Source organism: Sciurus carolinensis, chromosome 8, assembly GCF_902686445.1.
Source record: "Sciurus carolinensis chromosome 8, mSciCar1.2, whole genome shotgun sequence".
NCBI classification, from domain to species: Eukaryota; Metazoa; Chordata; class Mammalia; order Rodentia; family Sciuridae; genus Sciurus; species Sciurus carolinensis.
Window position 1 is genome coordinate 144,887,271 of NC_062220.1, and position 26,966 is coordinate 144,914,236.

General features: G+C 40.4%; 1 protein-coding gene and 1 pseudogene across 2 annotated transcripts in view; one reads left to right on the forward strand and one right to left on the reverse strand.

The window, feature by feature from the left end:
• Positions 1-26,966, forward strand: part of Tmem116 (transmembrane protein 116) — a 112,383-nt gene that overhangs the window by 41,097 nt on the left and 44,320 nt on the right. The gene's annotated exons all lie outside the window — the stretch shown is intronic.
• On the reverse strand, positions 25,594-26,563 carry LOC124991076 (four and a half LIM domains protein 1-like; annotated as a pseudogene).

Below are 26,966 nucleotides of genomic sequence, written 5' to 3' on the forward strand. Positions count from 1 at the left end.
TCCTCTGGTTCAACAGAGGCAAAGTCTTCTAACTGTCTAGGGGTCAGCTCTTAAGCTCATCAGCCACCTTGTATCCTCAGCATGGAAGTGGGGTTGCTTGGAAAGCCAGGCCCGCCCAAGAAATCTGGAGGGAAGGCAGCTCTCAGGTTCCATCTGGGGTGCCAATTTGTTACTGAAACTCAGTCCTTGTCCAATAACAAGGATACAATTTTGAGGGAAAAAAAAAAAAGAAAAAGTTTTATTACTTTGTTAGCAAAAGAGATACATAGGGACTTCTGTCCCAGAGGCTGTAACCCTAAGAATCCAGAAACCACTCCGGACATGGGAACTCACATAAGGGAGTTTATTAAGCAAACAGTGTGTCTCCCTGCAGGGTAAGAGAGAAAATGAGAGGAAAAGAGAGAGAGAGTGAAAAGCAAGGAGAGAGAAAGAAAGTGAATAGGAGAAAGAAAGCATGAAAGTGAGGAGAAGAGAGAGAAAATGGCGGGGGAGCTATCCATAAGCAGTCGAATTCTGATACTTGCAAGCTGACTGATGAACCAATAGCTAGCTTGGATGTTCACAGACTGACAAGAAGTTGGGAGGCGGGGAAATGACTGCAGCGGAAAGGGGGGGGGGGGAGCTGCTTTGTATTATATTACAGTAACAAACCCAAAGAATGGACGTGAAAGCACCCAGAAACCACTCCGGATACGGGAACTCACACAAGAGATTTTATTAGGCAGATGAGCAGAGTGTCTGCCCTGAAGTGGTGGGGAGGGAGAAGGAGAGGATGGCGGGGGGAGCTGTTCTTAAATTGTGAGATTACTCGGGCTAACGATCTGACCAGTGACTGGCTAGGTAGTTCATGGGCTAATGATCTCGGTTGTAAAATGTGGAGGTGGGCAGAATGGCAGATCTGATGCCAAAAAGACTGAAAGCCCCTAGTTTCAGAGAAAGTAAGACTTTTTTGATGTTCTTGTCAGATTTGTATCTGGGGAAACAAGCCCACGAAGAGCAGTTACGATCAGCATTTTATCCCCTAGTGCACACGGTCCCTCCCCAGTTCTTCTGTTGGCTGAGTACTATGGGATGCACAGTCTTCCTGGATGTTTCTGATACTGCCATTTACCAGTGATGAGTTCTGCTCCCTTTAATGTTGAAATCTGAACACAAGAGAAGCACGCCAAGGCAAGCATATTAAGCAGGTTTTATTTAAAAGTAGTAATAATACAGACTTCTCCTGGGAGGGAGAAGGGGGCCGTAACTGATGTTCTAGAATCCCAAGAAGTAGCACGCCCTACATCTTTTATAGGCTGAGATCTCTTTTGTTCTCCAGTTCTCTCCCCCCTTATCTCTCCTTCCTGCCTATGTGACTAGGCCTGGTTTTGCAGGTGAGATGCATAAAGTGAGAAGTGAATGGGCAGGGGGAGGGCCAAAGTGATTCAGCCAGACAAGGGCTCAGGGGGCATTAATTAGTAGCTCCTTCCCTGCAGTCCTTGATAAGGGCAGGTAAATTTGGTAATCAATCGACTCTGGAGATCCTTTTTCAATTCTCCCAGAGGCAGTCTTCAACTTCCAGAGGCAGATAGCTTTCATGGCCTCCATTTCTTTGATTTGAGTCGATCCCCTATTTCTACACTAAATGCCTGTCCTCAATTCTGGCTTCATTTCCTAGGTTTTACTGCCTCCTGCTGGAATATTTAAAGAAATGTTACTGAAAGCTCAGTCCTTATCCCCAATGCCAATCTAATTATGAGGACACAGTTTCGAGAGAAAGAACCTTTATTGCTTTGCTAGCAAAGGAGAAACAGGGGGAACTCCTGTCCCAGAGGCTATGATTCTGCCCATCAGGGAAAACAGAGAGCTTTTAAAGAAGCTCTTCTGGGGCCGGGGAGATAGCTCAGTCAGTAGAGTGCTTGCCTTGCAAACACAGGGCCCTGGGTTCAATCCCCAGCACAGCAAAAAAAGCTCTTCCAAGGCTACATTCCAGGTGTGCCCTGACAGCGGGTCCCAGATGTGGCCCAGATGGTATGTTGAAATTTACTTGTTAATTTGGGAGCTAATCACTTCCTAGATCTTCTGGTGACATTTTCTTCCTTGGGAGAACAGATAATTCTAGGTAGTCTAATTCTAGGTAGTCTTGTTCTCCATCCCCCAGGTGAGGGAGGGGGAGAAGGTGAAGAGGAAAAGAAAAACATGTCCCTTTTAAAAAGCATTCAGGGCTATATTCAAAAGGTAAAGTGGACCACTGGTACAGTACCTTTAGTTGTCTCCACTTCCCTTTGATCTCTTGTGGTGGGAAGGCCTTCTTGGGGTAAGTACATCTTGGCTCATACTCAGTTTGTCTCTGTTGCTCAGGCCTGCCCCTCCCCCATCACCTGTTTGTCAAGGTGCAGTCAGTCACACTCAGGTTTTAACTTCTGATAACTACTTTGCTTTATTTTCTCTCTTGCTACTTTTCTTATATCCCCAGAAATTTTTACATTTGAAGCTAAATACTATATTCTGAAAATGGACCACTGGACTGTTTCTCACAATTCTGCCCATCAGGGGGGAACAGAGGGTTTTTAAAGAGGTGATTCACAGGCTACATTCCAGGGGTGCCCAGATAGGTGTGGAAATGCCCTTGCTAATTTGGGAGAGGAAGAAGTAGTAAAAACATAAGGAAAAAACAACTTAAAAATAAGTCTCAGTGGCAGAGCAGCAAGGGCTATATTCAAAGCATGAAGTGGACCACTGTTGCACACATTAAAGGTGTAAGCACCCAGAAACCACTCCAGACGCGGGAACTCACGCAAGAGAGTTTATTAAGCAGACAGACAGAGTGTCTCCCTGCAGGGTGAGAGAGAGAGTGTGTGTAAGAGAGAAAGAGTTTTAAGCCAGGAGGGGAGAGAGAGAGAGAAAATGGTGGGGGAGCTATTCTTAAGCAGTGTGTAAGAAATCCCACGAAAACTATGCCAGAGAAGGGAAATCCCATAAGGGAGTTTATTAAGGAAACAAAGTGTCTCCCTGCAGGGTAAGAGAGAAAATGAGAGGAAGAGAAAGGGCACGCACTAGAGAGAGTGGAAAAGCGAGGAGTAGAGAGAAAGCAAGTGAGTAGGAGAGAAAAAGCAAGAGAAAAAGATGGCGGGGTAGCTACCCTTAAGCAGTTGAATTCCGCCCGGCTAACAGGGAACCCATAACGGAGAAGGATACTTGCAAGCTGATGAACCGACAGCTAGCTAGGATGTTCACAGACTGACAAGTGGTTGGGAGATGGGGAAAATGGCTGCACCGGAAAGTGCGGGGAGAGCAGCTTTCAGACAAGCTAGGTTGTGATGCAAAGGGCAGGGAGAGCAGCTTTGTATTACACAGTGGAATTTTGCGGGCTAATAACAGCGGACCAAGGGTTGGTGAGGAGGTTCATGGGCTAACAGTCTGGACCAGTTACTGGCTAGGAAGTTTGCAGACTAACGATCTGGGTTGTAAAGTGGTGTGGGGGTGCAGAATAATGGGGGCAGCAGAATAGCAGATCTGATGCCAACAGAAGGAGAACAGGGGGCAATGTCAAAAGAGAGATGCCTTTGGGGAAAGCCAGGAATACACACTCAAGGGAGAATGCAGGCCATCTGCAGAGGGAGAGACAGCCACTCCCCGGTGTTGACACTTATGGAGGGCCAATGTGAGGGCTTAACTAGAGATAGGGGCAGGTGGACCTGCACAGTTCTTTCTTTCTTTCTTTGCTTGCACATTCCCTTCATTTTATAAGGGCATGCCATTCAAAATTTTAAAACTGTTCTTTTTGCATCTCAGTGGCTTGTGTTTCTGTAACAGAACTGGGGCCTTCCGAAAACCTGAGGCATTGCGAAGACCCCCCCCCCCAACCCTGATTCTTGCCATCAAGTCAGAAAGATTTCAGACATATCACTCAGAGTAACATGATTTATTGAAGGTACAGCAAAAGGTAAAGGGGATATTCTCAAGGGAGAAAGTAGGTCCTCTCAGGAGTGGGACAGTGCCTCTCCTGCATTCCAGTTTTATTGGGGGCCCCAGGGAAGTTTCCAGAGAGACCCACCTCTCTTGACTAACAGCAGGGTGACCTAAGACTTTCAAGTTCAAACTGCCATGACAATTCAGTTTCACCTTGGCTAATGCTGACCAGTTCTATTTGGAGTCTTCATCCTTTTTACAGGTTTTATGGTTAGAAGGAATTATCCTTATCTTTTGGAATCTGGTGTGTGAAAAGGGTCACAAATAACCTCTTCCTCCAAAGCAACTTGAGTTCCTCTCATCAGTTATTTCCTGCCTGCATTTCCTTGCAGATAACAGGTAGTTTGCTAAGGAATGTGATATTGACCAGGCAGGGATGCAGGTAAATTGCTTTTTGTCAAAGAAAGCATGTGGGTGGGGGTCAGCACAGTGGACCCATTTTATAGAATTATTCTCTTAACCTTGTGTTCACACCATCTTCATTTGTCTGTTCCCTAACATTTCCTTTCAGTGTATCTCTCTATTTGTTCTAAATCCCAATCTCATATCTACCTAAGAACTTTGGAAACAATTAACTTTCTACAAAGCTGGCTTCAATTAAAACCTCTTTTCCTACCAGTTTGACCCTGAATATTTCTAAAGTGGACGGCCTGCCTTCTTCCTCCCTGGGGAGGAGCTTGGGCTATCTGACTGTAATGGTAAGGTACTGGAAAAAGGAAGCATTCTATAATCTCATGATTAAATCTCAGGGTGTTTTTCATAGGCCTGCGTTCCTAGACTAGAACCTTCAGAAATAGCTCTTTTTTTTTTTTTTTTTTTTTTTTAATCCATTTAGAGGAGACTAGAAACCTAGAAGGTCTGGAGTTGACTGAAGTTCCTTCCCCCAAGCCATATAAGGTCCTGGGAAGGTAGTTTTCTCTGCAAGGCAAGTCTTTGTTATGAAATACCTTCCAGGTGTATTTAAAGATGTTTACTTTCCCCTTCTCCTGCCCAAAACATGAGGGGATTTTTCTCTGATCTTTACTGTGAGAACTTGATCCTCGGCTCGGCCACCATATCTCCACCAATGCCCATAAGCTACAAGAGTGCAGATTCTATGGTTCTCTAGCTCCTGCATTGGACTAGTAACTGTTAAATAAGTAAAGGGGCTAGAATGTAGCTTGGTGGTAATGCACTTGCCTAACATGTGCAAGGCCATGGGTTCTATACGCAGAACATAAAAATAAAACCTGTAGTGAGAATATAAATATTACCTGAAGTTGACTTGGGGAGATTTGAAACTGACAAAGATGCCATCCCACCTTGAGAATACCAGGAGGCTGGGTATGGTGCACACACTAGTCCTAGCTACCTGGGAGGCAGAGGTAGGAGATCACAAGGTCGAGGCTTCTTGGTCAACTTAGTGAAACCCTTTACAAAATAAAAAATATATATAAAGGACTGAGAACATAGCTCAGTGGTAAAGTACTTGCTTAACATGCACAAGCCCTGGGTTCAATCTCAAGTACTGTAAAAAAAACAGAAAGCCTGGGAGATAAACAGGGCAGACTATATATATAAACAGACTTGCACAGTACCCAGAGAATACAGAGGCTACTTCAACTATTGGCAGTTGGAAGTGACTAGATAAGAAGTATATTAATTTTTTTAAAAAAATATTTTTTAGTTACAGACGGATGCATTACCTTCTTTCATTTCATTTATTTATTTATTTTTACGTGATGCTGAGGATTGAACCCAGCACCCCCTCGCACTAGGCAAGTACTCCACCACTGAGCCACAACCCAGTACAAACAGTATATTTAAATTTATTTTGAGTAGGTGAAATCTTCCTATAGTTTAAAAAAAAGAAAACTTTTCCCCTAAGATCAGGAGAGTTCCTGGAGGTAAAAACCACATAAATCTGCGACCTCTCTAAGACTGGGCACCATGAGGTTTCCTTATCCAGGTCATTGGCATTTGTTTCTCAAAAATTTGTCAAAATTACCACTTAAGGGTTTTTTTTTTTTTTTTTGCTTTTGGAACCAAGGATTGAACACAGGGCTCTTATACATCCCTAGTCCTTTTTATTTTGAGACATTCTCATTAAGTTGCTGATACTGGCCTTAAACTTGAGATCTTCCTGCCTCAGCCTCCTAAGTAGCTGGAATTACAGGCATGCATCACTGCACCCAGTTTATCACTAAAGTGTTCTTAATGAGTACAGAGCCCCTGTTTTTTTTATTTAAACAAACATATCAATTGTATTCTCTATTTCTGTATATTGTACCCCTCTGCAGATTTTAGGGTGGCAGTTTGTCCTATAATCTCAAGTGTCTGATAGATCTAAGAAGTCAATGATTTTTAGTAAGTTTAGCTTTTTTCCTGTTGTAAGAATAAGAGTGCTTGGAATTGTTGTGCACAACTGTAATCATAACTGCACAGGAAATTGAGGCAGGTGGATTGCAAGTTCAAGGGCAACCTGGGCATCTTAGTGAGACCCTATCTCAAAATTAAAAAATAAAATGGGTTGAGGTATAACTAGCTGTAGAGTGCCTCTGGGTTCAATTCCCAGTACCACAAAACAAAACAGAGAGAGAGAGAGAAAGTGATGACCTTCAAGCTCTTTCCGTGTTGGAAATGAAACCAGAAGTCCTTGCTCCTCATTTTGATTATTTTAACTGTACAGTGATTCTTGAAGTCAGGCAGTGATACCACCATTTACAAGTGATGAGTTCTCCCTCTAATGTTGAAGTTTGAACACTAGAGAAGCGTGCCAAGGCAAGCATATTAAGCAGGTTTTATTTAAAAGTAGTAATAATACAGACTTCTCCTGAGGGGGAGAAGGGGCATGGCTGAGGTTCTAAAGTCCCAAGAAGTGAGCGCACCTTACATCTTTTATAGGTTAAGGTCTCTTTTGTTTTCCAGTTCTCTCCCCCCTTATCTCTCCTTCCTGCCTATGTGACTAGGCCTGGTTTTGCAGGTGAGATGCATAAAGTGAGAAGCAGATGGGGCAGGGGGAGGGCCAAAGTGATTCAGCCAGGCAAGGGCCCAGGGGGCATTAATTAGCAGCTCCCTGCCTGTAGTCCCTGACAAGCACAGGTAAATTTGGTAATCCATAGACTCTGGAGATCCTTTATATTCCATTCTCCCAGGGGTGGTCTCCAACTTCCAGAGGTAGATGGCTTTCATGGCCTCCATTTCCTCGATTTGAGCCGATCCCCTATTTCTACACTATCTGCCTATCCCCAATTCTGGCTTCAGCAGCATTGGTATTACTGTCTTCTAGCCCAGGGAGCCTGCCTGGATCCTAGCTGGAAGATTTGTCCACTTACCCACATAATAAATAGGCAGAAGATGGAAAAGGGAAAAATAAATTTTATGCAGTTTGATTGAACTGGGGAGAAGCAACTAGATTGCTTCTTCTCTGTCCCATAGAATTAGTTATAATTTATAGCAACAAAAGTCAGGTGATACACCTATGCAGATTTAGTTAACCTGTGCTAGACTGGCTAGGGATGGGGCAGTCTCCCTTCTCAGCTTTTTTGTGTCACTCAGGTGAGCAAGCAGCCCTTCGGTCTTTGCTGGCAGCTTGAGGAAGTTGTCTTCAATTTCAGAGGGACCTCCCACTTCCTAGGGAGTCTACTTAAAATCTTCCATTTTGTTCATCACTCAGTCTTGAAGAATTGGGCTCCATGTTAATCTGGGTCCTTGTACAGAACTCCAGCATAAGGAGTCAGATGCTTATTCCTAAAAGAGGGAAATTCTGAGTATTTAATATCTCTGTCTAGCAGAAGGGCTTTAGCATTAATTTATGTAAAAACTCTTTCCATAACGCTCCAGCTGTTTCTGTATCTTGGGGTTTGCCAAGTGACTCCTTGTGATTTTTATCCCTTATTTCTCAACAGTTTCCTCTGAGAACATTGCTGATTATTTGCGAAGCATCTTTGTTCCATGCTGCACTGTGGAAGCCCAGTCCTGTTCTGTGATCTGAATGCTTTCATGTAGGAGGGGACATGAGTTTGAGTCAGCGTCAGAAGACCTTTTTTAGACAACTTTAAGCCACATAAGATTTTTGGAAAGATTAGGCCAGAACTAATACAAGTCATTAATAAAAGCAAAGCAATCCAGATTTAAACTAATAGATACAATTTTTTTAGTTTTCCAGTAAAACAAGAGCAACTTGTCTGTAAAAGTAGTCCTGTCTGATCTGTAGTAAAGAGTGCCTGTCACTTAGAGTCCTTATGTACATCAAAGTTAATCATTGTTTTGGTAGAAAGTTTAACCCATGTTCCAAAAAGCATTAGAACTTAGGTACTTTTTTACAGATCTATAAAAATCTTGAACATAGGTTAAAAGACTTAGTAACATTCCATCAACTAAAAACATACATGTATACTTAAGTGTAACTGTAAGAACCCAGAAACCGCTCTGGACGTGGGAACTCACATAAGAGAGCTCATTAAGCAAACAGAGTGTCTCCCTGCAGGGTAAGAGAGAAAATGAGAGGAAGAGAGAGAGAGAGAGAAAAGCCAGGAGGAGAGAGCATGAAAGCAAGGATGGGAGAGAGAGCATGAAAGCAAGGAGGAGAGAGAATGGCAGGGGAGATATTCTTTTTTTTTTTTTTTTTTTTTTTTTTGCAGTGCTGGGGATTGAACCCAGGGCCTTGTGCTTGTGAGACCAGCACTCTACCAACTGAGCTATATCCCCAGCTCAAGGGAAGATATTCTTTTTTTTTTTTTTTTTTAAAGGGGAGATATTCTTAAGCAGTCAAATTCCGCAGGCTAACAGGGGACCAATAACCAACAAGGATACTTGCAAGCTGACTGATGAACCAATAGCTAGCTAGGATATTCACAGACTGACAAGCTAGGTTATAAGTTGGGAGGTGGAGGAAATGACTGTAGCGTAAAGGGTTGGGGAGCAGCTTTATATTATATTATATTCCCCTGTTTTTGTTTTTATAAGAAGATCTTTTGTTCTCCAGTTCTCTCCCCCCTTATCTCTCCTTCCTGCCTACATGACTAGGCCTGGTTTTGCAGGTGAGGTGTAAAAAGTAAGAAGCAGATGGGGCAGGGGTAGAGCCAAAGTAATTCATCCAGGCAAGGGCCCAGGAGGCATTAATTAGCAGCTCCCTGCCTATAGTCCCTGACAAACACAGGTAAATTTGAAAATCAATAGACTCCGAAGATCCTTAACATTCCATTCTCCCAGGGGCAGTCTCCAGCTTCCAGAGGCAGATGACTTTTATGGCCTCTATTTCCTCAATTTGACCTGATCCCCTATTTGTACACTAGCTGCCTGTCCCCAGTTCTGGCTTCATTCCCCTTTCTAGGAACTCCTTACTGCTGTAGGGAAAGGGAGCGACAACCGCTCTGACTTCTTCGAGCTGGAAGTGGGCAGCATGTGGCAAGAAGTTTGGAGTTCCCTTTTAGAAATCGGGTCAATCGAGGGTTCCATGGTAGAAGTCTGGTTGGGGAAGAGCAGATTGTGAAGGCATCTGGGGGTAGGTGCTTCTATGAGAGAAGAACAAAAAGACATGAGTACTGAAATGAGATTAGTTCAAGATAAATGTTGCAGAATCTGGAACAGGTCAATGAATATCATGAAGATGACAGAAGTCAATAATCCCTCACCGTGAGGTGGAAGAACTGAGAAATTGTTACCATAACAAGGCCTAACAAAGGCTGGAGAGGACAAGGCCTTTATTTGGGAACTTTAACATTGTCCAGGTTATCAGGAATGTAAACATTTAGTAGAGATCTCTATATTTATGTTACTAGCAAACAGATTAAGCCTACCTGTGTCTGTAGGCCTTAAACTGACTAAAAACTTCTGACTGGCAGTATCTCTTGATAGTTATCAGGCACATTTGCCTAAGAATCTCTCTTTTGTAGCTTCCAGTTTTTATTCAGTGGGCTAACACAAGTGTATATTTTAAGTCACATTTAACTATTGTTTCTTTTAAATGCCCAAGAATGGCTATATTTTAGTTTTAACTGTTTTGCTAGGTGTCTAAGATCAAGCTGGTCAAATTGACCTGTTCCTGTCTTGCTAAAGAGTCAGCTGAGTTCCCACAGGGATCACTCATGGGGAACTTGAGAGCAGCTTCTTGGCTCCTTAGTGCCATTCGTTAGGCAGGCTCTCCTCGATGAGGTAGCTTCCCTTGGAAGCATCAGGGATGTCTCCCTTTTCCAATGACCCTCCTCTACAGCAGGTTATCCTCTAGTGGTCTCATAAATCTCCCTGATTGGGAGGTTGTGTGACCCAGAGTTGCAAAGCTCCTTAGAGAAGTCCTCTTGTTCCCTGGGTTCAGGCTGACTTTGAGGGCAAGATACTGGTTTTTCTTGGCCTCTGTATTTAATTTCAATCTGTAAGTTTGATCTTAGCCATCCAGCAAGCCATTATCACCAGTCATAAAGTAAGAGTGCTGGGCTTTAACTTCAGTGTCTATTACTTTACAGTTATTCACCCTTTTATTTAACTGGAGTCTGTATTAGTACTGGAAGTGATACCGCCGTTTACCGGTGACGAGTTCTGCTTCTTCTAATGTTGAAGATTAAGCACTAGAGAAGCACGCCAAGGCAAGCATATTAAGCAGGTTTATTTAAAGGGAATAATACAGACTTCTCCCGGCAGGGAGAAGGGGGCCATGGCTGATGTTCTAAAAGTCCCAAGAAGTGAGCACACCCTGCATCTTTTATAGGTTAAAGTCTCTTTTGTTCTCCAGTTCTTTCCCCCCTTATCTCTCCTTCCTGCCTTCGTGACTAGGCCTGGTTTTGCATTAAGTGAGAAGCCATGGGCAGGGGGAGGGCCAAGGTGATTCAGGCAGATAAGGGCCCAGGGGGCATTAATTAGCAGCTCCTTGCTTGCAGTCCTTGATAAAGGCAGGTAAATTTGGTAATCAATGGGCTCCGGAGATCTTTGACATTCCATTCTTCCAGGGGCAGTCTCCAACTTCCAAAGGCAGATGGCTTCATGACTTTATTTCCTCGAATTGACCCGATTCCCTATTTCTACCTGTCCTTAATTCTGGCTTCATTCCCCCCTTTAGCTATAGGAACTCCTAACTGCTTTAAGGAAAAGGGGGCGTCGGTCATTCTGGCTGCTTCGAAGCTGAAAGGGGGCAGTGAGGGGCAAGCAGTTTGGAGTTCCTTTTTTAAAAATCAGGTCAATCGAGGGGTCCAAGGTAGAAGTCTGGTTGGGGAAGAGCAGGTTGTAAAGACATCTGGGGGTGGTGGGTGCTTCTATGATAGAAGACCAAAAAGACATGAGTTCTGAAATGATATTAGTACAAAGTAAATGTTGCAGCATCTGGAACATGCCACTGAGTATCATGAAAATGACAGAAGTCAATCTCTCACCAGGAGGTGGATAACTGAGAAATTGTTCCCATAACTAGGCCTAGCAAAGGCTAGAGAGGACAAAGCCTTTATTTGGGGACTTTAACATTGTCCAGGTTATCAGGAATGTAAACACAACATTTAACTCTTAATGTCATAGATGTCCCCAGAAAATATAGTTAAGCTACTTAATGTTGTCTGATTTTTGTAAAATATCCCTTTATTGGTATAACCTGTGTTTAGTAGAGAGCTCTATACTTCTGTTACTTAGGGATAGCTAATCATATGAGCAAACGTAGATTAAGTCTACCTGCATAGCTTAGGAAGGTCTGTAGGCCTTAAACTGTCTAAAAACTTCTGGCAGTTTCTCTTGATAGTTATCAGGCACATTTGCTGAAGAATCTTTTATTTGTAGCTTCCAGTCTTTATTCTAGTGGGCTAATACAAGTGTACATCTTAAGTTACATTTAACTATTATTTCTTTTAAATGCCCAGGAATGGCTATATTTTGGTTTTAACTGTTTTGCTGGGTGTCTAAGATCAAGCTGGTCAAATTGACCTGGTTCCTGTCTTGTTAAAGAGTCAGCTGATTTTCCACAGGGGCCACTCGTAGAGAACTTAAGAGCAGCTTCTTAGCTCCACCAGTGCCATTGGTTAGGTAGGGTCTCCTTGATGAGGTGACTTCCTTTGGAAGCATTAAGGGATGTCTCCCTTTTTCCATGACCCTCCTCTGCAGCAGATGCACTGAGTGATTTTTCATCCTCTAGTCTCAACAATCTCCTTGATCAGGAGGTTGTGTGACCCAGAGTTGCAAAGCTCCTTAGAGAAGTTCTCTTATTCCCTGGGTTCAGGCTGACTGAGGGCAAAAGATCCAAATACTGGTCCATCTTGCCTTCTGTACTTAATTCCAATCTCTAAGTTTGATCTTAATCATTCAGCAAGCCAGTTTCACCAGTCATAAAGTAAGAGTACTGGGCTTTAACTTCAATGTCCATAACTTTACAGTTATTTACCCTTTTATCTAACTGGAGTCTGCATTAGTACTGGAAGTTACCACTATCTATAGGTGATGGCTTATTATCACAAGTTACCTAGGTTGTGTGTTCTTGAACCAGCTACTTCTGCAAAACATTAACAGGTAACAGTTTTACAAAATGAAATTAGCAAGAGTAAAAATACATTTAGCTTGTATAATAGATATCTTGAATTTTGACTGAGAACCACATTATATTCCCTATTTGAGATCATATAACTTTAAATAAGCTGAAGTCTGACTTATTTTGGAGTCACTCTAACATGCAGTAAGGTGGGAGGCAGAGCCTTATCTCAGGTAAGGCATGGCTCTTTACAGATCTTAAGTGTTCTTATTCTGATGTTGATTTTTGCTTCTTCCTTAAATATCATTAAGTAGTTTACATATACTGTTTCCTGAGTCTATATAAACTTTATAATTAACATAATTTAACATTGTATCTAAAACATGAATCAAAGAAAGGCTGAGAGAGCTTTTAACTTTCCTTTTGTGTGTCAAAGTGGCAAAATATTTTCATGTTTCACAAAATTAACCTTTAAACAAGTCAGGCTCTAACTTTTATAAATACATTTATATTTGAAATTCTTTATCTCAGTGTAAAAAGTAACCAATTTTACATGTACCCTATTGATAACAGGTCCTATAATAGAACATTAAATGATAGAAATTAATCCCCAATAAAATTTACTCTTTATAAGCTTAAAATTACCATTACAGACAAGTTTAATCTGGTGAATAGCAGCTGGATAAATTCCCTGCTTTAAAACTTGTATACCTGAAAAATATTAACACATTTAATATACAACTAGTGACCACTTCACAATTACCTTGACACTTTTTCTTACCAAATTTAGTTTTTTAAGAAAAATGTAGACTCTGTAACACAGTACAATACTCTTAACAGTTGTTTAACCATAATTGTATACACCCCAATTTTTAAGACTAATTGTTCTAAAGAATAAAACTTAATAGACACAAAGTTAAGAGTAAATTAGTGTTTCTAAGAAATCCTTGCCATTTTACCATATAGATTAAACTTTGGTTTATATCAGAACATTAGTATTTCACCTTAGGAAAAACCTTAAATAGCTTTAGCTGTCTCACATACATACAACCAACTTAGTTACACGCAAACTTGTTGAAACTTGCCCTTTACGTACACAGACTTTCTTAGCACTTACTTAGACCCTCATGTATTTCATCACACAAGCACTTTCTTACCCAGAAACATTTCCTTTTTCCTTTTACTAAATATATTTCCATACCCAGAACCTTTTATTTTCTCTTTCCTATTCGTTGACCCCTTTTTGTTCACATTCTGAAACAACTCTTAAGAAATTTCTGAATTTAGATAAATTACTCTATTTTAATAAGATTAAATATTTTGTTGTTTATAGTACTCTAATTGAAACACAGTTGAAACTTTTGGGACCCTTTGTACATAGAATTGCACTTGTTAGGACATAACTCTTAGTAACCTTGTTTTTAGTTTAGTGATGACACAAAGCAAGTTTAAACCCTTTTATTTACTAACCTATGAAAACACCAATAATGTTTGAGTATGATACCCCATGGAATTTAAGGAGTTAAGAGTACTTGATGTTATTTAACAATTAGCATTTTAACTTTGAAAATTAATCAGATGTCTCTACAAACACATTTGAATAATCCCATACATGTTAACTCTAATTCACTTATTCTGTAAAAACCAAGAAATCAGACAAGTGTCCTGAACAGTATTTGCTGTCTCTTTCCTGTTGAGGAAAAGTCTTAGAAACAATTGATATTAGACATTTTACTTCCACAATTCCAAAGTGCTGGGGACTCGAACCTGGGTCTGGAGCATGCGAGGCAGGCACTCTGCAAGTTGGGCCATATGGCCAGCACTGATATTAGACATATTATTAACATCAATATTTTATTAGCTTGACCACCTAGAGACTTGTGAGTTATTTTCAAAGACATTTTACTTTTATTAGTTTACCCAATTTGAATTGAACCTTTAAATCACGTGAATTAAAAGTATTTGGATCCATTTTTAAATTTTAATTTTAGGAGCGCTCAGTTTTGATACAGACAACACCAGACAGCACGACATACAAATAACACAAAATCAAAGGCCTTGTAACTTTATAGGTGAATCTCCATTGCAATGTAACAGATGTTCAAAAACTCTAGTTGAATAAAAAATAGAACTGATCAAAAAAAATCATGAGCTCAAAAAAAATATAGAATTAAAAAAAAACAAGAGTCCTGGAAAAATGATACGGCCGTTAATTACTTCAGTAAAGCACCATAAAATTCACTTTTGCTGGAGTTTAGGTAAGGCTCTTTTTTAGCTTTTTTTTCCTTGGGTTTGAGACCGGTCTCCTACTGAGCCTTTAGGCTTCCTTTATTTACATTTCAATGTAAGCCTTGACTGAGATCTGGAAGGATCTAACAGGTTTTAACAGAAACCTTGTGCCTAGGGCATTTTAGTCATTTCATTAGGACAGGTTGGATGTCAAAGAAAATTATGAGACCTTATTTTCCATTTCTTTTGAGAATGAAGCTACTTTGCTAAGTTCCTCACTGAGATATGCCATTGGTTATTGAGTTGCCTATGGCTGTCTATCCAGGATTTATTTTCCCCTTTGTGACAAACAGGTTAAATCTTGCTTCATAGGTAAGCTGAGGACAGGAGCTTGAAGTAAGGCCCCTTCCTGGGGCAGAATATTGTCCTATAGTGGTTATTTTCTGTAGTATTGAACCTGTTGATGACATAATTAAGCTTTATTTTTTTGAGATCTTTTAATTCCTATTAGCTAAGAAGTTTAGGAGTTCTGCAATGGCCTTTTGATATTCCTCCTGGGTAGAGGCACATAAAGGATGTACTTTACTTACTGGAGAACAATCACAGAATGTTTTATCTCTGAATTTTGTTAAGTCCTTAGCTAAGGTTTGTCCGGAACAGGTGAGGGCCATCTAAATCCTGAGGCAATACTGTCTAGGTTAGTTGAGATACAGTATCTGGTTACTCAAAGGCAAACAAATTGCTATTCAGAGTTTAGCATAAACAGGAAAAACCATCTTTTAAATCTAACAGTAAACCAAGCAGCAGTTGGAATCCAAGATAAAAGTGTATGAATTAAGAACTACAGGGTGGGGGAAATTACTGCTTCATTATTCTAAGGTCTTGGACTAGGCAGTTTGCTTTTTAACTCCTAAAATGGGTGAATTGCATGGGCTATTGCAAGGCATTAAAAGTTTCTATCAGTTTGAATGATCTTTAATAAGTCCTTTTTCTTGCCTATATGTTCCCTTTTCTTTCCTTTGATGTCTATTAAAAATGGAAGATGCAAGTTGGAGAAGATTATCTGAGGATTGATCAGGGCCACGTGCCAATTTTGAAATTTCCTCTAAATATTTGGGGCTGACTAAATGATAAATTTATACTTTAAAAGTAGGTGACCCTTTATGGATTCAGGATTCAGAGTGGTGTGCTTTCTTATTGCTTTCCTAAGTCTCTCCATGAAAATAGCAGGACTTTCCTGAAGGCTGCATAATAGTTTTTTTACGCATCCTACTCATTATTGGATGGTTTCTGGGAAGTGCCTGTGCTCTAGATGGTTAATAGCATAATTTTCCAGGTGAGGTCAAATACCTGGCGTAAGTTTTGTAACATCTCAATATTTATTAGGATCCTCCAAAAGCCTCCTTAAATTTATTTTTGCCTATCTTAAGTTGGGAGGGTTCCCTCAATTTTCCTCCCTTAGTGGGCGATTCCTCAAGGTTTTCTCCTCTCATGGTAGAGATTATTGATGTCAAGCATGGTAACATATGAAAGGCATTTTTCTTGATCATTTGCAATTTAGCAGTATGCAGGCTAGTGGTGAACCTGGCAATACTGTTGAGAGAGAAGCTCCCTTCTGAGTTAGAAGTATTAGGGACGTCTCCCTAACTTTGAGCTTCCTTACGGTCCAGAAAAACCCATCTCTCACCACCTGGCTTTGCCAAAGTTATTTCTGGCCTTCTTCGGCAAAGTGCGAGGGTCCTAGTTTGCCCTGTGCTAGAGACCCTGGGAGGATTCAGACTTAAGGGCATTACTGCTTTCCTCCCTGCCACTATAAACTCCTAATTATGAAAAACGATGACAAAAGTAAAAAGTGTGCCTTTTGCCTATCTTCTTGCCCTGTAAACTAAAGGAATCTCCGGAGGGTGAGGAGACATCTATTGGTTGTTAGGCATATAACACCCTTTGCTTGGAGGGTCTCACGGGAGGGGTTTTTAAATGCCTCCCTCTTGCAGCTTAAAGAGAACACAGCACATTTAAGCATGGGAACAGTAATGGGGAGACTCTAGATGTCTAGACTAGTGAAGGCTAACTATGCGAACAAAGGGAACCGGGGCATTTTCATACTAATCATCCCAGGCCTTAATCCTACAGCTTGAATTCCTAATGTCTGACCGGCAAGGGAAGGGGAGCATCCAGGAGGGAGTGGATTTGCGGGAGTGTTGTGCACTGTGCGGCCCATACGGAGGCAAAGGTGATTGGCGCTTTCCGTCAGTGCCATTGTCTACCGATCAGCCTGGATACCCTTCAGGGCTGTCGGGAGGGGGAGTCTGGAGAAGGAACCTTTGGGGTCCACCCGAGAGTAGCCCGGGCCGAGAACCCCGAAGTTGCTCCAACCCTTCCTCCACCTCCACGCATCCTGGGCAGATCAGGACTAGGGACACTGTGTACTTGCGGCAATTGTGCTCCGGGCCTGGACAGAAAAGTAGGAAACGGCTTCAGCAGAGCCCCAACATGCCTGCAGAGCAGGGGATTGGAAACTTGCCTGGGCCGGGAAACCTCTCACCCGAGTCTTAAGGATGGCAGCTGCACTAACTGCATTTAAGTAGCCGACGGGTGCCCATTTTTTGCCCTCCAAAAATAAAGAGACAGAAAGAAAGATGCACCTCAAACAGATGTGGGGTGTGTGGAGAGAGAAGCTTACTTACCTTGGCGTAAATCTCGGTGGGACCTCCAAATCTGATACCGCCGTTTACCGGTGACGAGTTCTGCTTCTTCTAATGTTGAAGATTAAGCACTAGAGAAGCACGCCAAGGCAAGCATATTAAGCAGGTTTATTTAAAGGGAATAATACAGACTTCTCCCGGCAGGGAGAAGGGGGCCATGGCTGATGTTCTAAAAGTCCCAAGAAGTGAGCACACCCTGCATCTTTTATAGGTTAAAGTCTCTTTTGTTCTCCAGTTCTTTCCCCCCTTATCTCTCCTTCCTGCCTTCGTGACTAGGCCTGGTTTTGCATTAAGTGAGAAGCCATGGGCAGGGGGAGGGCCAAGGTGATTCAGGCAGATAAGGGCCCAGGGGGCATTAATTAGCAGCTCCTTGCTTGCAGTCCTTGATAAAGGCAGGTAAATTTGGTAATCAATGGGCTCCGGAGATCTTTGACATTCCATTCTTCCAGGGGCAGTCTCCAACTTCCAAAGGCAGATGGCTTCATGGCTTCATTTCCTCGAATTGACTCGATTCCCTATTTCTACCTGTCCTTAATTCTGGCTTCAGAAGTTACCACTATATACTATCTGTTCTGTAGGTGATGGTTTATTATCACAAGTTAACCTAGGTTGTATGTTCTTGAAGCAACTACTGCTGCAAAACTTTAACAGATAACAGTTTTACAAAATGAAATTAGCAAGAGTAAAAATATATTCAGCTTATATGATAGCCATCTTGAATTTTGGCTGAAGTATACATTATATCCCCTCTGTTTGAGATCATAGTAATTCTATAACAAAAATCAATCTTTTGACTATAACTTTAAAGAAGCTGGAGTCTGGCTTATTTTGGAGCTACTCTAACATGCAGTAAGGTGGGAGACAGAGCCTTATCTCAGGTAAGGCGTGGCTCTTTACAAATCTTAAGTGAAGTGTTTTAATTCTGATGTTGATCTTTGCTTCTTTTTTAAATGTCATTTTAATATGTTTACATATATTGATTCCTGAGTCTATATGAACATTAGTTAACACAATTTAATGTTATACCTAAAACATGAATTAAAGAAAGGTTGAGAGAGCTTTTAACTTTCCTTTTGTGTGGCAAAGTGGCAAAATGCTTTCATGTTTCGTGATAGTAGCCTTTAAACAAATCAGGTTCTCATTTTTTTATCTCGGTGTAAAAAGTAACAAATTTTACATATACCGTATTGATGACAGGTCCTATAATAGAACATTAAATGATAGAAATAAATTCCCAATAACTTTTACTCTTCTTATAAGTTTAAAATTACCATTACAGACAAGTTTAATTTGGAGAATAGCAGCTTGATAAATTCTCTGGTTTAAAGGCTTGTATTCCTGGAAAATATGAACACATTGAAAATACAAAGAATGACCGTTTCAAAATTATTACCAAATTTAGTTTTTAAAGAAAAACTTAGACTCTGTAACATAGTACAAAACTTTAACAGTTTTTGTTTAACCGTAATTGTATAAACTCCAATTTTTAAGACTAGTTGTTCTAAAGAATAGAACATAACAGACTTAATATTAAGAGTAAATTTTACCAACCTATGAAAACACCAATAATGTTCAAATATGCTACTCCATGGAATTTAAGGGGTTGAGAGTACTCAATGTCATTTAATAATTAGCATTTTAAATGTAAAGAGTCCTAGAAGAAAAATTTTTATTTATTTATTTATTTATTTTTTAATTATTTTATTGTAAACAAATGGGATACATGTTTCTCTGTACATGGCATAAAGGCATACCATTTGTGTAATCATAAATTTACATAGAGTAATGCTGTTTGATTCATTTTGTTATTTTTTCCCTTCCCCCCACCCCTCCCACCTCTCTTTTCCCTCTATACAGTCCTTCCTTCCTCCATTCTTGCCCCCCTCCCTAACCCTAACTCTAACCCTAACACTAACCCCTCCCACCCCCCATTATGTGTCATCATCCACTTATTAGCGATATCATTCGTCCTTTGTTTTTTTGAGATTGGCTTATCTCACTTAGCATGATATTCTCCAATTTCATCCATTTGCCTGCAAATGCCATAATTTTATCATTCTTTATGGCTGAGTAATATTCCATTGTATATATATACCACATTTTCTTTATCCATTCATCAATTGAAGGATATCTAGGTTGGTTCCACAATCTGGCTATTGTGAACTGAGCAGCTATGAACATTGATGTGACTGTATCTCTGTAATATGCTGATTTTAAGTCCTTTGGGTATAGGCCAAGGAGTGGGATAGCTGGGTCAAATGGTGGTTCCATTCCAAGTTTTCTAAGGAGTCTCCACACTGCTTTCCAGAGTGGCTGCACTAATTTGCAGCCCCACCAGCAATGTATGAGTATACCTTTCTCCCCACATCCTCGCCAACACCTGTTGTTGCTTGCATTCTTGATAATCGCCATTCTAATTGGGGTGAGATGGAATCTTAGGGTGGTTTTGATTTGCATTTCTCTTATTACTAGAGATGTTGAACATTTTTCCATATGTTTGTTGATTGCTTGTAGATCTTCTTCTGTGAAGTGTCTATTCATTTCCTTAGCCCATTTGTCGATTGGATTATTTGCATTCTTGGTGTAGAGTTTTTTGAGTTCTTTATAGATTCTGGAGTTTAGTGCTCTATCTGAAGTATGATTGGCAAAGATTTTCTCCCACTTTGTAGGCTCTTTCTTCGCATTGCTGATAGTTTCCTTTGCTGAGAGAAAGCTTTTTAGTTTGAATCTATCCCAGTTATTGATTCTTGCTTTTATTTCTTGTGCTATGGGAGTCCTGTTGAGGAAGTCTGGTCCTAAGCCGACATGTTGAAGCTCTGGACCTACTTTTTCTTCTATAAGATGCATGGTCTCTGGTCTGATTCCGAGGTCCTTAATCCATTTTGAGTTTAGTTTCGTGCATGGTGAGAGATATGGGTTTAATTTCATTCTGTTGCATATGGATTTCCAATTCTCCCAGCACCATTTGTTGAAGAGGCTATCTTTTCTCCATTGCATATTTTTGGCCCCTTTGTCTAGTATGAGAAAATTATATTTATTTGGGTTTGTGTCCATGTCCTCTATTCTGTACCATTGATCCACCTTTCTATTTTGGTACCAATACCATGCCGTTTTTGTTACTATTGCTTTGTAGTAGAGTTGAAGATCTGGTATTGTGTTACCCCCTGCTTCACTCCTTCTACTGAGGATTGCTTTAGATATTCTGGGTTTTTTATTCTTCCAGATGAATTTCATAATTTCTTGCTCTATTTCTGTAAGGTACATCGTTGGGATTTTAATTGGAATTGCATTGAATCTGTATAGCACTTTTGGTAGTATGGCCATTTTGACAATATTAATTCTTCCTATCCAAGAACATGGGAGATCTTTCCATCTTCTGAGGCTCTAGAAGAAAAATTATAATGACCATTAATTATAGCATGAGAGAGTGAGAAAGAGAAGGGCAGAGAGAAGCGTGAGAGGGAGAGATAGAGTGTTCTGCGATGCAGCCCAGGAGAAATTTAAAATGGACACTTTTTTTTTTTCTTGGTTTGAGACTGGAGGAGAGAGAGAGAATGGCAGGGGAGATATTCTTAAGCAGTCAAATTCTGGGAGCTAACAGGGGACCAATAACCGAGAAGGATACTTGCAAGCTGACTGATGAACCAGTAGCTAACTAGGATGATCACAGACTGACAAGCTAGGTTGTAAATTGGGAGGTGGAGGAAATGACTGCAGCGTAAAGGGCGGGTATGCAGCTTTATATTATATTATAGTAACTATGTTACAATGTAGACAGTACAGCTGGGAAAAAAACCTCTGAAAAATAAGCCTAGCACAGTGATGCATGCCTGTAATCCCAGCAGTTCAGGAGGCTAAAGCAAGAGGATGGCAAGTTTGAGGCCAGCCTCAGCAATTTAACAAGACCCTCGGAAATTTAGTGAGACCCTGTCTTGAAATGAAAAATAAAATGGATTGAGGATAGAACTCAGAGGTAGAGCATCCCTGAATTCAATTCCCAGTATCACAAAAATAAAAAAAATTTTAAGTAAAAAGATTGTGTATGTGTTTTTAAATTTTTTTTTACTTATAGATCTACACAATACCTTTGCTTTTTTATTTTTATATATATTTTTAATGCAGTGCTGAGGATCGAAGCCAGTGCCTTACACATGCCAGGCAAGTGCTCTACCACTGATCCACAACCCAGCCCCAGTTGTATATGTGTTTTTATAAAACGAATACATGTTCTTGATAAAAATCAAAATCCTAAAGAGGAATATACAAGTGAAAAGTAAAAGTTCACCTCCCTTTCCTACCCCCTACTTCTATAATTTCACCAATTTATTTATTTAGGTACTGGAGATTGAACCCAGGCTTACCACTGAGCTCCATGCCTGGACATTTTTTTTTAAATTTGTACCAGGGAGCACTGAACCACTAAGCCGCATCCCCAGCCCATTTTATATTTTATTTGAGACAGGTTCTTGCTAAGTTGCTTAGGGCCTTGCTAAGTTCTGATGCTGGTCTGTAACTTGCTATCTTCCTACTTCAGCTTCCTGAGTTGCTGGGATTGCCGGTGTACATCACCAAGCCTAATTCAATTTGGCCAGTTCCGAAGTCATATCTCTACTCTTCCAAGTTAACCTCTAGCTGGTTCTTGAGGAAAAAAAATTGGGGGTTGGGAGCAGCAGGGCATTCTCTTATTTGTACATTCACAAGGAGATGGCCTAGATGTTTAGAGAGTCATAGTAAAGAAAGAGGGCTAGTCACTGGATCTAAACAAACAGGATATTCGAGTGTCTGAATCTAGATTTCCAGTTCCACTCTTTGAGCAGGAAGAGAGTCTTTTAGAAAAATCTTTGCCATTTCTGAAAACAGTTGCCAAACTTTTTAGAAAATGGTTGGCAGTAGTCATTTCTACTGAGTCAGAATTAAGAGAATGAGCCAACACAGTTATAGAAAGAATTCAGTTTGGGTAGAAACCTTGATAAAAGGTTAGGATAAAAATAGAGCATGAAATTCACTTTGGTATTTCCTTATCAGTTGTGTCCATAATTTTCACTTGTACAAAATAGATTAGATCTTTTTCCCTAAAACATAGGTGATACACTAGAGAAATGGCTCAGTAGTTCCTAGATGTCAGGACTTTATAAACGAGTCAAATAAAAAGTAAAATAAATGGAAGTTGTCATAATGTTGCTAATTTCATATTTTCTAAATATGAAAATTCTCTTCTTAAGAACATTTAAAAAACAGTTACCATCTAATTCCATGAAAGAAATAACATTGGAGACAAAAACCTTGATAAAATATAATCTTAAAATACTTAGGAATTCTTAAAATTACTAAATTTAGTCATTTGAAAAGCTCATTATATTGCCTATATTTTTTCAGTATTTCTTAGACCAGGGTCAGGGATTGGCACTAACTTGTGAATTGACACTTGGAAATTATTGCACTAAATAGTTTTTTAAAGTCCTTCCAAGTTTAGGTGCTAAAGTTTCAGGAAGCATGGATATTTTTGTTTTGAATTTTTGTTTCTGTGAGAGGATACAAATTATATCTAGGCTTGTTCATCTAATATATCATTATAACTTCATTATGTGCCTGCAATTACTGAGTTCCTGTCTGATTCAGATAATGAAGAGTTTTGTAGAATACCCAGAGCTGTCAGGTAGGAGAAAGGACTCAGTACATCTGGAGTACCCATAAGCCACTTGTCACTACTGAACTGGAACGCAAGAATTAATCATTTACTAAGAGGTAGTCTTTTGTTCTGGAATTTATCTGAGACTCTAAATATATTTGAGAACCAAGCTATCAGCTTTTGATCAGTGGATGAAGATATGGAGTCTTCCTACTTCTTGCATTAATACAACCAACCAGTAAGCAGATGTAATAATGCTGGGATAACATTTGACTCAGAAAGCTTTGTCTGCACTAGAGCATATTACCCAGAAAGATGGACTCTGATCCATAGTCTGAGCAACTGAGATTTTAAAAATCTCATTTGATGGCTGGCTTTGCACTGAGAAAATTAACTTGGTTGTATATAATTTTCAAATAAGTCTTGGGGTTAGGAACAAATTCCCTGCTTTCTTCAAGAGGGTCTGGGAGTTTTGCTGTGTTTTCAGTTTAACAGACATAATTGAGATTTTTAAGAAAGTTACTTTTCTAAGTCTTAATTTTCTCAGGAAAAATAGGAATAATGATAAGATTCTTAGGGTAGTTGTGAGGATTAGATAACAAATGAAAAGTGTTTGCCCACAGCAGTTTTTTGTTTTGTTTGTTTGTTTTTTTACAGTGATGCACTTTGCACCCAGAACTTCATGCATACTAGGCAAGTAATCTACCACTATGCTACATCCCCAACCCTTCTAATTTTTGGAGGAAAAATAGAGCCTCTCTCTACCTCCTCAAAACAAGATTCACCTGCAGGCTTTTTATTTCCTTCAGGTGAAATTTGCTATGTTATTTTCTGCATATGCCTGGCAATAGAAAACATGATCTATTGAAAGTATTATCCCATCTAGGACAGATTTCTTGACTTTTGCTCATTAATGTATTCTCATGGCCTCTCTGATCTCTTGGATCTCTTCTAATTTCAAGGCTTAAATTTTACAGGGTTCTAGGGATTTATATAACATTACTTTTGTGATTTTAAGGATCTTCTAATGCCTTAAGTATAAAAGGGTTTAAAACAAACTTTTGCAAATTAACAACAAAAGCAGAATTTTTTAGTTTGTTCACATATAATTGATAAAAATTATGAGAATATATTTATACTTGATGGAAACTGTTTTCTGTGATAAACTTGAGCTGCTATTATCTGTTCAAGATATTTTTACAAAGAATTAGTCTTTTTTTTTTTCTTTCCATGCTGCTTTATTTCTGTAAGGATACACTGAAATGTTAGATGATAATATCTAATGACAAAATGTAGAAATGAGGCATTGGCTTCTATAACCACTTCTACAAGAATGTTAATATGAATTATTATTACATGTTTACTTTCAATATTGTCTCATTATACTATGTAATATAATAATGAAGAATACAGTAAGTAGGTGATCCTGCATTTCAGGGAAGCAGGAAGTAGAAATCTGGTTCCGCCAGTGAGAATGGTGGCCTCCTCACTGCCCCAGAGATCCAGCTAAACTCTTAAGGAAAAGCCCTAGGAATCACAAAAGAAGGAACTTTGCAGTTCTGTTGAACACATGGACAAAGAGCAGACAACTACTGTGTTACAAGGGATTCGACTTGTCACGGTTTTGAAATGTCATAACCATGTCGATGATAGCCCTGGCGCCTTCTCAGCTACCCCTCTAGAGTTTCATAGTCACTTCTGTAGGAAGTGACTGCAGGCACGTCTGAAGGGGCTCAAATATTGTCATGCAAGTTACCAAACCCATAAACTATTTTACTATTAATTAAAACAAAAATATCATTAGTTAAAAAATATAAAAAGGACAGCAGGGTTAGTTTTGTGAAGCTTCCATAAGTATTTGCTGTGACACTGTTGCTCTGAAACAGGCTCGTTTTCTCAGGTCTGCTTACACTTTCCAAATCACCTGAATGTTCCATGTTTTAAAATAGGAACACTCAGGAGACATGCCACACCAGGAAACCAAACGTTAGTATGGGAAGGTCAGGTGAGAATTACCATTAAGTTCAAATGTCAGTTTTCTGGAAATTTGTGTTAGTCATGTGAAAGCACAAAAGAACAGAAGGAAAGTCAGAATCTTGATGAGGAAGTTAAACCATGCATTCCAGCAAGTTCTTTTCCTGCTCACAGAAGAGGGTGAGCAGTGAGTTGGAGCAGCCACTGCAACTCTTGCATGTTGTGTCACTACATGGTGAGTCCCAGCTGAGCCACGAAAGGTATCTCAGTGGGGGCTTCATCATTTATGCTTCTTGCTTACATCATGAAGGAGCTAAATGGTTAGCACTTTTCTGCTGTATTATAAACATGCAGAAGAGTCAATCTATCTAAGTTTTTTGGTTGTTTTCACTGCAGCCATAGAGAAATGAACTTTGCTGCAAGGTTGCTTTTTGCTAAATCCTAGTATGATCACTGTGTGCCCTTATGTGAGTAATACTGTAAAATGGGAGAAAAGACAGAAGGAGCAACTTTAAAGAGGTGAAAGATCACTCTTCCCCTACGGATGGTGTTGGACAGAGAGGGCAAAGACACAAAGAACATGATGCAAATTCCATTTTACAGGACAGGGGCCCCTGTCAATTTACAACTTTTTGGCACAGTCAGGGCAATACACTTGGCTCCTCATGAAAAACAAAGCGCCAGATTCATGGAACATTTTTTGCAGTGGGAACAGTAGTCATGCCAGGATTGTCCTTCATAGGCCACCACACGGTAGCCTTTACCAAACCTGGGCCTTGAGGAGCTGCTAAACTTCGATTTTTTCTATAAAGAACCATCACCCATGAGGGACAAGTCCTCTCTACACCTGGATGCCTGCCCGGAGGTTGGCACTGGGAAACAGGGTGAGTTTCCCGTGGCACACTGGGGGCTTCCTAGCTTTAGAGACTAGGTGACTCACTTTTGACACAGTTCTTTTCCCAGTGATGGGGTTCTTGCATCCAGCACACTTCTTGGCCACAAAGTTCTTATAGCAATCCACGCAGTAATACTGGTCCTCCACAGTGGTGAAACGCTGCCCAGCCAGCTTCTTAGAGCAGTTAACACACAAAGTACTCTGCATGCCAGGGCTGATCCTGGTAGATGATTCCTCCAGTTGTGATGGCCTTCTTGCACTTGACACAGTGCTTGGCAAACTTGGCCTCGTGGCAAGTCATGCAGTAGAAGTCTTCCCCTTTAGGGAAGAAGCTTCCAGTCCTGATGACTTGCTTGCAGGCGCTGCAGGTGAAGCAGTCGTGGTCCCCTTGTACTCCACGTTCTAGTCTCCTGCCACAATGGCCTTGAAGCACCCTTTACACTTGGGGGAGTCATCCCAAGTGGCACACTTGTTGCATAGGATCTTGCTCTCCTTGGACACGAAGGTCTCATTGGCCAAGGGGTGAAGGCACTTGGCAACCGGAAGCAGGTGTCGTGCCAGTAGTGGTTCTTGTAGTGCACCTCCTTAGAGTCGGCACCAATGGGCTTGCTGCATTCTACACAGGTGTTGGCGCAAAACTTGTCAAAACACTTCAGGCAGCAGTGGTGACCATCCTTCTGCACATACTTCTTCCCCTACAAGGGGTCCCTGCAATAGTGGCAATCAAACTTCTCAGCCATAATGCCCACCTTATAGCTGGAGGGACCTCACACTGAATGAGTGGAGAACAAGATGTAATCGGCAAAGGTTGGATACCGTTGGGAACAGCTTCCTCTTGCTGCCTGGGGATGCTCACCCGCGCAGCTGTTTCCATGGCGGTAGTGGCCTGGAAATAATTTACCTTGATTTGTATGATGTCTGCTGTACATGAAGTTCTGTGCTAAACTGCTGGGAAGTAGGGTGGGTTATGTTTATGGTAGTATAAGGTCTTGTTTAGTCTCAAGATTCTTCTTCTTTTTTTTTTTTTTAAAGATCTGATTGAAAACCAGGACTCTGGAGTTTCCCTAGTGGTTCTGCTTTAGGCTGGTGTAGGGGAGGTTTGGAACAAATAACTCCTTATCTTACTTTTTAATTAATTTTTTAGTTTCTTATTAATTTAATAGT